Raw genomic sequence first — 16,601 nt, 5'->3', positions numbered from 1 at the left:
GGATGGATGGATGGAAGATTAACACTCTTTGGTTTGAATAATAGTTGTAACTTTAAATAAGCCTGTTGAGTACAATGTAGGTGAATATAGCCATTGTCGTGACTACTGCGCCTGAACCTCTGTGGTTTTGTTTTTACAGTGACAGACAGAGCAGTGGACTCTTGTGATTTGAAGAAGGATCCAGAGATTTTGAAGGAGAACAAGACAACTATGAAACCATAAGCTGCTCAACTGAGATGCACTTTTAAATATCTATGTTGGTGGGTGGGGGGCATGAAACAAAAACCTTCTACCTCTAGATATTTTATTTATTTCTATACACAGTGTAGACGATGAAAGCATTTTTGCTTTAAATGAGCAATCTGTAACACTGACACTAATCAGTTCAAATCTGAACTATAACAAAAAACAGTGGAGAGAGCTGTCTGCCTCCTCCACCTTCCACCCAGATGTGAGGCTTGAGCAGTTGCCAGTTTGAGGAAAAATGTACGATCGAGCAAGACGTGAGTTTCAGACCTTTGGTCGGTAACAGCTAAGAAGAATGTGCCATAATCAACGTTTTTACACAGAAAAGTGTTCATCATTTCACTGAAACATCTACCTACGCAAAAGAAAGGCAAGAAAAAATGAATGAGTGGTCGCCATTTCCCTGTCCAAGTCTTTACTGTCCAAATCCACATTAGTATTTCCACTACACAAGGCTTGTGTCACTTATCGATTTTCCCATAAATGTCCTTTAGGAGGCAGATATTTGCTTCTAATTTGCAATTTTCGTAGTCAAACATTTCGTTCCACCTTACATGTGTCCGTTTATGAGTCTTGTTGGTGTAGCTTCTTGAATTCTCTGTTCTACCTCAGGAGCCGAAGCTATAGCTTTTGAAACTTTTTGAAGCAACTGTTATTGCACTTTATCCATTAAACCAAATATATTTGATGTCACTAAACATTTACCTTCTTAAGTGAAAGGCCAAAATGGACAGAGCCGCTGCTGTTTTCCCTGCTTTTACATGAATGTACTGTCTAAACCACCTTAAAAGTTAGACTAGACAAGGCTGGTGTTATTTTCCCTTCAACCACACGTCATTTTAGGAGGCATGTCCTTGCTTTAATCAATCATGTAGTTCTGCCTTGAATTAGTCCGCTAAGAGTCTTGGAATGTTTCTTTAATCCATTACCACACACCCTGGACATTTTATGACCAGGTTCAGAAAATATATTACAGATTGCTCCTTTAACAATGAATCTTACTGTGACAGTATTCTGATCAGTGTTTTAACTCGTGTTTGAAGTGTCTTTATTTTTTAGCCATTGTTTAACATTAGTAAACCTCCATCTGTTTACATTGTGTTTGAAGTTATTTTAGTTGTGAAGTATTTTATAAACAGTCTGTTCAGAAGAGTGACTGTTCAGTAGCCAGTCACAAATGTTTCAGATGATAAAATCCCCAGGAACGGTGGTAATTTGTGGAAAATGGGGTGTTAAATGATGCATTTACAAATAAATTCATGCAAATATGTTTTTTATTTGAACTTTCTTTCACGGCGTCGTGTCCAAAACAGTCCCCTATTAACAGCATTGTTAGTTAATTAAAAACTATTTGTAATAAAGAGTTCTGTCAAGACTTCAGGTAAAAGAAGAGATCAGGATTCATGATTTATTTAAAGAATTAAAGCTTTACAAACAAGGAATATTTATTTAATTAGTCTTTTTTAATATATTTATTAAATAAATCAATGTTTTTGTCAACAGTATTTGGTTAACAACAAAATATAATTTCACAAAGGTTGTCTTTTTTTATCCTTAAATGAATATCATCACTGTCCAATTAAAAACGTCATGATGAATGGACCAATAGAAATGCTCAAAAATTACTTGGAATAAAAAAAACGTTTTACATTGACGTCCATTAAAAATGACACATTTTTTTCCTTCTCGTGTAAAGTTGTTATTTTGGGAGATACATGTTTTTAATGGGACAGCGATGATATGTGACATTGGTTGATGCTCTCTCTGTGCATACTTCCTATTTACTCCTGAATGTCAAACTATTTACACTCTCACTGTTATTTTTTTCTTGCTGTATTTTCCAACTTTATTTGGGGTAATAGATGCCCAAAGTGTCAACAGTGGAGTATACAGCTCCTCTGAGTAAACTCCTGTGGATTGCACTGCATGAGTGAAAGGTGCGCCGTTACCTTGAATGAGGGGTCAAATGAAAGTGTCCCCTCTAGTGGTCGATATGAGGTATCGCATGATAATGTTTAAGTGCGAAGAAAAACCATCTGAGCCGTTACTGCTGAATCTCTTCCGTGGTTGCACTGTGTTGCAGTTTTTTCTATGAAATACCTTTATTTTCAGTATAAATTTCGTTTGCTGTATTTTCCCTATAAAATATACTGCTCTTTGCCTCTTTGGCTACAATGTGATTGCTTTTTTAAGTGTCTAAATACTTGTTTAAAGAAATGCCACTCAGGAAGCTCAGGAGTGATCCATTGTTACCTTTACCCTGCATTAAGATTGTATGACAGAGGACCCGCCCCTTATAACCACAAGGGGTGTTCGTCTCCCCCTGAGTTCTCACCTGAGCACATAGAGACGCCATTTTAGAGGAAATAGAGCAACAGAATATCTTGAATAGATAATTGAAAAGAAAATATCTTGCTAGAAAACACATCATCAAAGGTAAGTGTTTAAATTTGTAACAATGTGTGTTTTATTCATAAATGTCCTGGTCCTGAATGTATGTGACCACGGTAAAGTTTGAACTGTTAATGAGAGGTCAGGATGAAAACACATTGCTGTGCATTCTTCCCCATCACTCCTAGTGTCTAACACGGCCAATCTGATGTTTATAAACACAATGAAAACGAAGCTATTGAAGATTGTCTTCTGTTGTTAGCGGTGACAGGAAAGTACGTATTTAATCGTATCTAAGCAAATTAGACTGAAAGACGATGGTGTGCGGTGCTGTAGACAGAGTCTAGAAACGAATGCACTTTGTTGCGATGTCAAAATCGGTCTGTTTTTTTAGCTATTGAAAGGAAAAGGAGCATATATCAAATGCACCGGAGCGTCCACAAAAACAGTGTGCATTGTTCTCTGTGTCCGTACCATTCAGAATATGTAGCGATAGTGAAAACCGTGTGGCAGATATAACCTTATTTTGAAAAGGTATTGACGCCGGAAAACCGAATATCGCAAAGAAAACTACCTTTACCGTGGTATGTGTGTGTGCTCATCAAATCAAATTTATTTATATAGCGCTTTTCACAACTGATGTTGTCACAAAGCGGCTTCACAGAATTCCAGTAAGACAAAGATTTGACATGAAATGTAAAAACAAATGTAAAACCCTCAAGTGAGCAAGCCAGGGGCGACAGTGGCAAGGAAAAACTCATGGGACATGGGAGCATCCTGAAACACTGGCATCCCTCCGATCCACCGTCAACAAACCTGAGTGATCGCGAGAAGCGGCGGGACGACAGCATCAGCGTTTCAGTTTACTATAATTCCCTGTGTCCATGGACCCCCCGGATCTGCCGCCTTTATCTATGGGGGAGCATTAGCTACCAAAAGATAAACTAAACAAATGAGTTTTTAGCCTACATTTGAAGATTGCGACTGTGTCTGAGTCCCGAACATTTTCTGGAAGATCATTCCAGAGTCTGGGGGCTGTATAAGAAAAGGCTCTTCCCCCAGCTGAGGCCTTCTGAATTCTGGGAACATTTAAAAATCCAGTATTCTGTGATCTGAGTGAACGTGGAGGCTCATAATAGGAAATTGTATCTTGAAGATATTCAGGAGCAAGCCCATGTAGAGCTTTATATGTTAATAACAAAATTTTGTAGTCAATGCGGAATTTAACAGGCAGCCAATGAAGTGATGATAAAACTGGGCTGATATGTTCAAATTTTCTAGTTTTAGTGAGGACCCTAGCTGCAGCATTTTGAACTAGTTGAAGTTTTCTTAAATTGCTGCTGGTGCATCCTGACAGTAGTGCGTTACAGTAGTCAAGCCTTGAAGTAATAAAGGCATGTAATAATGTTTCTGCGTCCTGAAGGGATAAGGCATTTCTAATCTTAGCAATATTGCGAAGATGTAAAAAAGCTGTCCTAGTGATACTACCTATGTGTTGATCAAATGATAAATCCGGGTCAATTATGACACCAAGATTTTTTGCTGCTGAACCAGGTTTAACTGGAAAGTTAGCTAGATTTAAAATTAAGTCTGATAATTTATTTCTTGTCACTTTTGGACCCAAAAGCAGGACCTCTGTTTTGTTGCTGTTTAGAAGGAGGAAGTTACGCAACATCCACCCTTTCACGTCTTTTACACAGTCCTCTATTTTCTTTAATCTGTGTTTGTCATCGGGCTTGGCTGAAATATACAATTGTGTGTCGTCTGCGTAACAGTGAAAGTTAATGTCATGGTTTCTTATAACTGTGCCTAGCGGTAACATGTATAATGTAAATAATAATGGTCCTAAAATAGAGCCTTGTGGAATTCCAAATCTTACTTTAGAATAATTTGAATTTAGATTGTTTACTTTTACGAATTGATAACGTTCCGTTAAGTAAGATTTAAACCATAATAGGGCTGTCCCTGTGATTCCAACCATGTTTTCTAACCTTTCTATGAGAATATTGTGGTCTATTGTATCGAAGGCTGCGCTTAGGTCAAGAAGCACCAACAGGGATACGTGGCCTTGATCAGAGGCAAGAAGAAGATCATTTGTTATCTTGACTAGAGCTGTCTCTGTACTATGATGTTGCCTTAATCCAGATTGGAATTTTTCATATATATGATTCTTATGTAGATATGAACTAAGTTGTTGGGCCACAGCTTTTTCTAAGATCTTAGACAGAAATGGCAAATTTGAAATAGGCCTGTAATTAGACAGTGTACTAGCATCAAGATTTGGTTTCTTGATCATAGGTTTAATAACTGCTAGTTTAAAAGCTTTGGGTACATGGCCCAGACTAAGCGATGAGTTTACTATAGTTAAAAGAGGATCGATAATAGCTGGTAGTACTTCTTTGAGCAACTTTGTGGGAATTGCATCAAGTGTGCAAGTTGTACAGTTTGCGGAGGTGATAATCTTCTCTAGTTCTAATTGTGGGAGTGGGCAAAAGGTTTCAAGTCTTTCTTTTACAGTTATATTATGTTTTATTTCATTCACATCGGGTGGCAGCCAGGATGGATTTGATCCTGTGGCTAGAGTTTGTTGTCTAATATTCTCAATTTTATTATTAAAAAAGTCCATAAAATCTTTACTGGTGAGAGTTGCTGGAATTAGTTGTTCAGAACCTGCTTGATTTTTTGTAATTCTAGAAAACACACTAAACAGTGCTCTCATAAACATAAGCTGCTTATTTGGAAGCTTTAGTAAGAGTTAATATAATGGTTGCATTTCAATGCAGTTTACTCAATGAAACTCAGTTTATCTCTACGGCAAAAACAGAACCCCGTACAGTGCTGAGTCATGATTCATTTCATGAAGACAGATGAATGAAACATGAAACACTTCAAATTTGCATTTTGCCAGTGTTTCCCATGAGCTAAATTATTACAACCGTTCTTGTGTGATGTTTCAAAAGGAAGTAAGTCCTCCTAAAACCTGCACACTGCCCTTAACTCCCTCTTAACATCATTGTGACCCAACCAAATGCCATTGTAGCAGCTATAGGAGTTGTGCAATAGGAGTTATGAGATTCTCATGTTACTCTGGGGGTAAAACGGAAGTGAAACCACACCCTGTTTTTCAGAGGCAAAGGAGCAACAGCAAGAAAGAAGTAAGAAAAGTAAGTTTTTTAGGTAATTTTCAAAATATTCTTTCTTCTTCACAGGACACTGGGATGAAAAAAATCGCATGCATTTTTAAAGATGTTATATTTATGGATTTTTAAACCTAATTTGTATTTCTATTTTGGGATTTTACACGATGAGAGTAAATACAGGATGTGGTTTTACTGTCTACAGCATCTTAGGTCTTCGATGTTTGCTTCTTTACATTTGGAGTTAGAAATGTGGTAATGCACCTTTAATCTGACCAGTTCACCTCATTAAAGCTGCACCATAAACTGTTCTTAATGTTCTTAATGTCATGTTATTTCAGAGTATTACATCAGCTTCTAGGTTTTCTGACAAAACCACAGACAAAATTCAGGTTTCAATGTGGTGTCTGGTGCTGTTTTGAGGTTTGGAAGATATTTCACTTTAATGCGTGTCTTGAGTTTAAAATAATCTTGTGAATAATCACTTTATGATCGGTTTAGTTTGGTTAAAAAAGCATTTTTGCTTAATTACTGATGACAGGCAGAAGAATCCTTCATGTCAATGCATTTCCTTTTGAAAAGGTAAATCACAGCCGTATACATAGTCATATTTAATAATAACGAGGAGCAGATATTTCTGGTGGAGTCGAGTCCTACTGGCAAAGAGGAAATGAGCACTGGCACCCTGTCACATTTCAGGTTTTCATACACAGGTTTTTTTCACTTTTGCTGCAGAAGTCCAGTAATCAAACACAGGACTAGTGCACAGTGCCATGTAACAGTCTGGTCGTGCGTATTCCACACACATGGAAACATGCAGTGAGCACGTTACTGGGAGGAATGTGCTGTTTCGTAACATCTATAAACCATGCTGTGTTCTTCTTCAAGGAGAACTCTACAGTTGCCTTAAACTGCGGAAAGTGGCCCCGTCTGGATGGACACACACTGCAACGTTAAGAACAATTAAAGTACTGCTTGAAAATATGCTTCAAGAAACAGAAGAGCAGCAGAAACAGGTGCCTCAGAAAAAGGAGAACAAAATACAAGGAGAAGAGACAAGACACAGACTCGGAAGTAATTCTACAGATCGTCCTAACAGTGAGTAATATCTCAACACTAATATACACAGTCTATAGTAATTACAAAGTTTTCTATTAGGACACCATTGCATTCATTTTATAGATGAATAGATGAAGATAAACTTTTTAAAAAACAAATAAAATGTTCAGTAAACACAGCACAAAACTAATGTGTACTTCTATGTTTCCAGTTGGTCCATATTCTGCTTGTTTACTTATTTATTTTACAGTGAACAAAGGCAAAGAAGATTCTGGGGATTTGAAGAAAACAGAGGCGTGAAGCATGATCTGATCCGGTGTTTAGACTTCAGAATATTTTACTGATACGTAGGTAAAATACGTAGGTATTGTAGGTAGGTGCGTAGGTAAACTGGAGGTAGAAAAAAATGTAAAAATACACAACATAAAAATGAATGATGCTCTTAACTGCTCAAAGTAAAGCTAAATTAACTGCTTCTCAGAGGAACTACACTGAAAAATAAATATATTTCTGGTTATTTCTAGTATTAAAATACTCAAATATCTATGTTCTAAACTAAAGTCACAGGAACCAAAGCATTCAATTAAGCATTTGGTCATTCTGGGCCAAAAATGAACGTGATAACAACATATAAAGGATTTAAATTCACTAAATTCACTGCATAATAAGCTTAAAGACTCATTTTACGTTTAATTTTTTTAACAGGTACTGTTTATTTCATACTAGAAAATAATTTACTACGTTCCAACTCTACAGGACCTGCTGTCAGCGCAGGATGGCTGTGGGCAAAATCCATTTTATTGTACAAGCTACATTCAGTGCTGCTATGTTGTATGTTTATATGATTATATACCTTGAATGATCACTGGGTTAGGAATCACTGGAGTAGCACTCACTGTCCATTTTATCAGCTCCACCGACCACAAAGGAGCACTCTGTAGTTCTACAGTTACAGACTGTAGTCCATCTCTATCTCTGCATACATCTTTATACTCATTTAACCCTGTTCTTCAATGTCCAATGCTGTGTCTGATCCACTCACACACCACCACCACGTCAGTGTCACTGCAGCACTGAGAATGATCCACCACCACATCCCATCTGCTCTGTGGGGGTCCTGATCATTTAAGAACAGAGCGAATTGAGGATAAAGTATGCAGAGCAACAGAGCAACCAACACTGTGGTCAGTGGAGCTGAGAGAATGGACAGTGAGTGTAGAAGCAAGTTTATGTTTTCCTAATCCAGTTTAGTTTATTGTTCTGCTATTTATCGCTGCTAAAAATTTGTATCTCTTTTTTTGGTCATTTTTTATGTTTGACTTGGTTTGAAAATATTTGCTGCTTTACAAAGGGTTAACATTTCATAAGAAGGGGACAAATAATTTTTTATTATTATTAATTTTCTTTCAAAGAATATAAAATTGTTTTCTTCTCAAGTAAAGTTAACATTTAGAAGCTAAGAATAATGATTGTATGAGAATATTTATTTCGCTGCTATGAGATAATTGTTTTTATTTTTGTAACCATACATTCTCTGAAAAATGGACCCTCTTGTGGTGCCCTCTGAAGAACGAATACAAGTGTTAACTTCTCCTTCTGGAGAAGAGAATCTAACGTACCTTTAGGAAACACAAGTGGACTTTAAAGTTTTTTAAAGATACATTTAAACTGTTTTGTATTAATGAACATAATGCACCTGTACGATTGCTTTTTTCTGGGAGTATATAAAAACGTAATACCTCTTCTTCTGATACTGTTGTCTGTCCACATTTCTTTATGTAACTATAAAATTCAATTTGTACTGTATGGATAATATTGTACTGTACGGATAATAAACAGGCTGCAGTGTGCAAACGTGTTGACTGATCTGGTGCTGTTTTCACCATATTGCTTTTCATAAACACATACAAAACACACAACATACACACTTTGACCTGTGAACAATGTCACGCACTCACTCAGTCATTCACACAGAACTGTGATCAGTTTCACACAGCCAGTCCAGAGGAACCCAGAGGACACCCTCACAGACAGAGGGAGAACACACAACACTCCTTACTGGCCATGACTGGAGGTGAGGATCGAAGTCTGTAAAATATTATACAATCCTAAATGAAATTAAAATAAATGCTCAGTGGATCTTTAAAGTGTACTCTGCACTGCATTCGCTGGATAACAGCAGTTAAGTTACATTGAGAATGTAGGAGTATTTACCCTGCAATGGCAAGAACACTTTATATTGATTAATACATTTAGATTCTTACAAATTCATAAGGAAAATATGAATTGTAACTTATCATTACTGAAAAGAACGACATGTCCTTCCAGGATCTTCTGCTCTGTAAGGATCAAATGTAACTGTGACATGTTAGGACCTTTGAGGTAAAAAACAGTAAGTTAGAAAACTAGACCAGGCCTGAACCCATTATATTCTCCTCTAGTCTCAGCCGGCACGAGTAGGTATTCTACTATGGTTTATTCCTTGATTGTTTGCTTTGCGTGTTGTTGTTTTAGTGTTGTTTGGGCTTTGTTTGTTTGTTTGTTTGTTTGTTCCATGTCCATGTTTATTCTGGTTTGTCAGTGTTTACCTTCTCCTGGTAACTTGCCATATTCAGAGTCCTGTTATGTCAACAGTAAAGTTAGTAAAGCTGTAAAGTGCTCGGGGCTAATTTCAATATTTTCCTGTGCATTAAAATGAACATTGATTATAATTGATAATGATTTAAGACAATGGTTACATCAAGGTTACAACAGATCTGACCTGTTGTTATAAAACACTGGAAATGAATCAGTCAAGACTGGGCATGTAAAGGAATGTACAAAAGAGAAACAGCAGAAGAGTCCAGGACTGTTCATCAGACAGTGGGGCTGACGTGTAGAAGCTTGGCTAAAGTCAATAGAACTGCTGCATAAAATACAGTAGCAAGGCATAATGTCTTACAGGGGGTAGAAAGACTCACAGTGTTCCACTTTGTAGGAGTTAAATTGTTATCTGGGGGAATAAAACCCCATCAAACATTGTTGAAATTGTAACTGTGATTAAGTACTAATCATTAAACCTGCATCAGATCTCACTAATACAAATAAATCTTGTAGAGCTTTTCCAGGGCCAGAGAAAAAAACTGGTAGTGTGCCATGTAATAACATTCATCCACAGGTACATAAGAGCAAAGAAACACAAGAGCTATACCACTCTGATACCTTGTAGTTAAACTGCACACATCTTTAATGTCCAATTGTTAAAGTTTGCTGCATCATTTAAACACAGCCGCCGTCCTTCAGACTGTGAAAATGTAATGATGTATGGACCAGTAGAAATGCTCCAAAATTACTTGGAATAACATATTTTTTAGATTGTCTTCCACTGAAGATTTTTTCCTTCTTCCGTAAAGTTACTGTTTTGGGAAATACATGTTTTTCATTGGGGTGACACGGTGGTGCAGCAGGTAGGTGTCGCAGTCACACAGCTTCGATTCCCGCTCCGGGTGACTGTCTGTGAGGAGTGTGGCGTGTTCTCCCCGTGTCTGCGTGGGTTTCCTCCGGGTGACTGTCTGTGAGGAGTGTGGTGTGTTCTCCCCGTGTCTGCGTGGGTTTCCTCTGGGTGGCTGTCTGTGAGGAGTGTGGTGTGTTCTCTCTCTTTGTCTGCGTGGGTTTCCTCCGGGTGAGTGTCTGTGAGGAGTGTGGTGTGTTCTCCCCGTGTCTGCGTGGGTTTCCTCCGGGTGACTGTCTGTGAGGAGTGTGGTGTGTTCTCTCTGTGTCTGCGTGGGGTTTCCTCCGGGTGAGTGTCTGTGAGGGGTGTGGTGTGTTCTCCCCGTGTCTGCGTGGGTTTCCTCCGGGTGACTGTCTGTGAGGAGTGTGGTGTGTTCTCCCTGTGTCTGCGTGGGTTTCCTCCGGGTGACTGTCTGTGAGGAGTGTGGTGTGTTCTCCCCGTGTCTGCATGAGTTTCCTCTGGGTGACTGTCTGTGAGGAGTGTGGTTTGTTCTCTCTGTGTCTGTGTGGGTTTCCTCCGGGTGCTCCAGTTTCCGCACACAGTCCAAAAACACACGTTGGTAGGTGTGTAGTGGAGTATGGATCAAATAAAGAAATGAAAAGTTCTGAATGAAAGACTCTCCACTATGAATAAGGATTTCTTGGGACGGAACCCCACATTCCACAAAACTGTGTGTGTGCGTACAGACTCTGCACCCCTCCCCACACACACACACAAACTCACGCACATCAAAGACTGACCAGGACGCCTGTCCATGACCCCCTCCTCCATGAATGGAAAGATAACAAGCCAGTTTATGACGCTTTTAGGCAAAAAGAAGATCAAACAAAGTGGTGAAAACTAGGATTAACAACCCAGTTTTATTACGAGTGGCGTCAAGATGGCACTGATTATCGTCTGCAAATCACACAGATGGCCCACAGAATTGACCTCGCACTGAACTCCTGAAAACCCGATCCGAACAGTACGAATAGCATGGACCAACAGCGACACCAAGTGGACATTTGCGAAATCATGTTTCGCCCTGCGGCCATCTAAATACATAACGGACTTAATCGAGTATTTATAAATATGTTTATGCAATATGTATGAATGTTACTCTCTGTTGTCCTCAGGTGAATGTCTACCAACTAATGAAGTGATGTGTATTACTGTTTCAATCATGAAGGACAGTTTCTGTCTCTGATTAGGAAAACGAATTAGTTTCTAACTTCTAGCATAATATTGTAGTGGGATGTAATCGTAAAATACTCAAGAGACATATATGTAGATGTTTGATATTAATAATCCAGGACACTCATTGTGCTATACCACAAGTATGTATAAGTAATTTTTACGTTATTCAGTTTCATATGTATACGTGATTCTTTTCTCTCTCTCTGAAATGTGAAACAAGTCACGTGAGCCTCAGACCCAGGAGCCAATCAAAGGAAGGAGACATCCCAAATGGGCGTGACCGCGCCACATCTAAAAAGAGAGTGCCCGACTCTGTTCGACTATCTTCTCTTCCCTTCGCTCTCTTCTTCTGTGCTTTTCCGCTCTTCTTCTGCGACCCTCTTCTCTTTTCCGCTACGCTCCTCACGTCGCTCTCTTCACTTCAAGTGCAACGCTCTTCCTTCTTCCTTACGCCGACGAAACGACTCATCAAAGACTCTAAGAAGGACCTCACTCAGCTTCCAAGGGACGCCTTGTGCTAGTTAGTAGTGTGAGACAGAAGCTACAGCGTAAAGTCGAGTAATTCTCAGTAATCCTTTTTTTCTTTACTTATTTGTGGTCATGTTTTGTCGCCCAATCCAAGTTTAATCTCACGACTGACCAAAGCAGGTTAAACATATTTTGGCCAGAATAAGATATCACCCCTGAGATTAGTTGATAGCGGATATGTTAGCGTTATACTCTGACTTCTGAGGGCATCGCTTCTGGGGACTCGAGTAACGAGTGAACGACTCTGAGACGCCCCCCCTCACTCAGGGGACATTCCAGCCAGGCCAGCAGTTCTCCGTGAAGGGAATCCCCCAACTGACGTCACACCGTCTAAGGCCAAGAGTGTCTGACTCACCCTGGAAGGAATTCCCTCCCTAACAAGCCTACCTTCAGTGACACGGGAAGGACAAGAAGCAAAGACCCGGAGAACGGAGATTAAACCTGTTGGACCCAATGGCTTGGTGATAAAGGCAAAAAGAGTAAGCAAGCAAAATTTACTCACTTTTCAGAAGCTGATGCCTAATTAAGTCTCTTGATAAATTTATACATTTATTAAATCTCATTTAGCAACACTTTAGTCAAGTCATATCGCCTAGCCTATCTTTAAATTCGAACTAGTTTGACCTGCGTTGATCCAGTGAGAATTTCTAAGGTCGTGCTATGTCTAGTAATTAGTCTCTTTTCTTTTAATAAAATATTTCCATTATTTGAAATAACAGTGTGTGGAGTCTGTTCATTAAAAGTCTGAAAATCCTGAAGAACTCACATAGCGATGACAGTATTCACTCTCTACCTACTTGTTAATGTCTTGTCATTTAAGTCAATCATAACAATAACAATTATTATCATTAGTCAAAACGTCATTAATCAGAAGAGTTTGAATAAGGTCAAACGCTACAAATACAATATATAAATATATATATATTATATATATTTATATATAAACACTACATATACTACAGGTGGATTGGCGACTCAAAAAGTGTCCGTAGATGTGTGTGTGTGAGTGAATGTGTGAGTGTGTGTTGCCCTGTGAAGGACTGGCGCCCCCTCCAGGGTGTATTCCTGCCTTGCGACCAATGATTCCAGGCAGGCTCTGGACCCTGAACTGGATAAGCCGTTACAGGTAATGAATGAATGAATGTTTTACTGAAAAGTAAACAGCAGAATTAAGCAGTGAATGTTCGTGGGTTTTATGACAAACTCTCAGGACACAAATTAAATTGAAACTAAACATATACTTGGCAACTTGCAAGAAGCAGAATGTATAGAAAACCCTTTGCACAAATGACCTAAAGCTAAACAATGACTTGTATTGCTTTTGTCCAGGTCACATGAATTCATGACAGTTTAAAACATTTGTTTTACAGAATACTGCACAATTTACAAGTAATATTCTAAAGGAAATTCACAGGAACTTTGAATCTGATTCACTCACAATCAACATGGCCACGTCAGAAGGAATCTCACAAAAAACAGGTTAAACATGTTGATTACTTTTTGCTTAGATCTGAGTAAATCTGTAAATAAACGTAACACTGTAAGTTTTATTTTGGTATTTAACACAGTAACACAGCTAGTATTCCTTGTTCATAGTTGCCAGAAGGGGTGGGCGATATTGCCCTCAAATAATATCACGATATTTCAGAGTATTTTAGCGATAGCGATATTTTTGGTGATACAAACAAAACACTGAATACTTTTATTAATTTCAAAACTATTGCAATAAAATAAATGTTATATTATTATTAATCATATTAAAAATATATATGTTTTTACACAATACCATTGTTTATTGTACATCAGTTATTTTGTAACCAAACCACCTCCACATGACTGAAGTCCAAAAGATTTTTTTATTTTAGTTTATCAATCTTTTGTTTCAGAGCTGAGGATTGTGCTGCTGGGGAAAGTTGGAGCTGGGAAGAGTAAAAAGGCCAGACTCCTGTTGGGCAGCAAGGAACCTAAGGGGGAGATAGGATCATCAAATCAAATCAAATTTATTTATATAGCGCTTTTCACAACTGATGTTGTCACAAAGCGGCTTCACAGAATTCCAGTAGGACAACATTTGACATGAAATGTAAAAACAAAATGTAAAACCCTCAAGGGGACAAGCCAGGGGTGACAGTGGCAAGGAAAAACTCCCCCAGCTGAGGAAGAAACCTTGGGAGGAACCAAGGCTCACAAGGGGTGACCCATCCTCCTCTGGTCAATCTACTGGTGATAATAGTTAGTAGTCCATGAGAACTTCAGTGTAGGGGCAGCTTCAAGGCACTTGGTGGTTGCAGGAGCATGGGCAGCTGATCTGAAGCGTGGAGGAGGATCTCGACAGTCATCCATCAGTGTCCAGACAGACAGGTGGGCATTCGTTTACTCGGAAAGATGTAAAGGGATGGAATTAGTTTTGAACTGTTTTGTGTTTGTAAAGTAGAAAATATGAAAATTTCCAGAGTGTGGCTAATGACTCCGGCAGATCTAACTATGACAGCTTTAACTAAAAGGAGAGAACCAGAAGGACACACAGACACGGGAGCATCCTGAAACACTGGCATCCCTCCACTCCACCGTCAACAAACCTGAGTGATCGCGAGAAGCGGCGGGACGACAGCACCAGCGTCTCAGTTTACTATAATTCCCTGTGTCCATGCACCCCCCGGATCTGCCGCCTTTATCTATGGGGAGCATTAGCTACCAAATGATAAACTAAACAAATTAGTTTTTAGCCTACATTTGAAGATTGCGACTGTGTCTGAGTCCCGAACATTTTCTGGAAGATCATTCCAGAGTTTGGGGGCTTTATAAGAAAAGGCTCTTCCCCCAGCTGAGGCCTTCTGAATTCTGGGAACAATTAAAAATCCAGTAGTCTGTGATCTGAGTGAACGTGGAGGCTCATAATAGGAAATTGTATCTTGAAGGAATTTAACAGGCAGCCAATGAAGAGATGATAGAACTGGGCTAATATGTTCAAATTTTCTAGTTTTAGTGAGGACCCTGGCTGCAGCATTTTGAACTAGTTGAAGTTTTCTTAAATTGCTGCTGGTGCATCCTGACAGTAGTGCATTACAGTAGTCAAGCCTTGAAGTAATAAAGGCATGTACTAATGTTTCTGCATCCTGAAGGGATAAGACATTTCTAATCTTAGCAATATTGCGAAGATGTAAAAAAGCTGTCCTAGTGATACTGCCTATGTGTTGATCAAATGATAAATCCGGGTCAATTATGACACCAAGATTTTTTGCTGCTGAACCAGGTTTAACTGGAAAGTCAGCGAGATTTAAAATTAAATCTGATAATTTATTTCTTGTCACTTTTGGACCCAAAAGCAGGACCTCTGTTTTGTTGCTGTTTAGAAGGAGGAAGTTACGCAACATCCAGCCTTTCACGTCTTTTACACAGTCCTCTATATGTGTTTGTCATCGGGCTTGGCTGAAATATACAATTGCGTGTCGTCTGCGTAACAGTGAATGTTAATGTCATGGTTTCTTATAACTGTGCCTAGCGGTAACATGTATAATGTAAACAACAATGGTCCTAAAATAGAGCCTTGTGGAATTCCAAATCTTACTTTAGAATAATTTGAATTTAGATTGTTTACTTTTACGAATTGGTAATGTTCCGTTAAGTAAGATTTGAACCATAATAGGGCTGTCCCTGTGATTCCAACTATGTTTTCTAACCTTTCTAGGAGAATATTGTGGTCTATTGTATCGAAGGCTGCGCTTAGGTCAAGAAGCACCAACAGGGATACGTGGCCTTGATCAGAGGCAAGAAGAAGATCATTTGTTATCTTGACTAGAGCTGTCTCTGTACTATGATGTTGCCTGAATCCAGATTGGAATTTTTCATATATATGATTCTTATGTAGATATGAACTAAGTTGTTGGGCCATGGCTTTTTCTAAGATCTTGGACAGAAATGGCAAATTTGAAATAGGCCTGTAATTAGACAGTGTACTAGCATCAAGATTTGGTTTCTTGATCATAGGTTTAATAACCGCTAGTTTAAAAGCTTTGGGTACATGGCCCAGGCTATGGGATGAGTTTACTATAGTTAAAAAAGGATCGATAATAGCTGGTAGTACTTCTTTGAGCAATTTTGTGGGAATTGCATCAAGTGTGCAAGTTGTACACTTGCGGAAATGATAATCTTCTCTAGTTCTAATTGTGGGAGTGGGTAAAAGGTTTCAAGTCTTTCTTTTACAGTTACATTATATTTTATATCATTTACATCGGGTGGCAGCCAGGATGGATTTAATCCTGTGGCTTAAGTTTGTTGTCTAATATTCTCAAATTTATTATTAAAAAAGTCCATAAAATCTTTACTGGTGAGAGTTGCTGAAATTAGTTGTTCGGAACCTGCTTGATTTTTTGTAATTCTAGAAAACACACTAAACAGTGCTCTCGGATTATTTTTATTATTGGAGATCAGCGAGGCCAGATATGCTGAGCGAGCTTTAGTGAGGGTATTTCTATACTCTATAAGGCTGTCATTCCAGGCAGAATGGAACACTTCAAGCTTGGTTGATCACCATTTCCGCTCTAGTTTTCGTAATGTTTGTTTTAAAGTAGGGG

This window comes from Hoplias malabaricus, chromosome 3, assembly GCF_029633855.1.
Source record: "Hoplias malabaricus isolate fHopMal1 chromosome 3, fHopMal1.hap1, whole genome shotgun sequence".
In the NCBI taxonomy this organism is placed as follows: domain Eukaryota; kingdom Metazoa; phylum Chordata; class Actinopteri; order Characiformes; family Erythrinidae; genus Hoplias; species Hoplias malabaricus.
The sequence above is the reverse complement of the archived record's forward strand: the minus strand, read 5'-3'. Positions refer to the sequence as shown.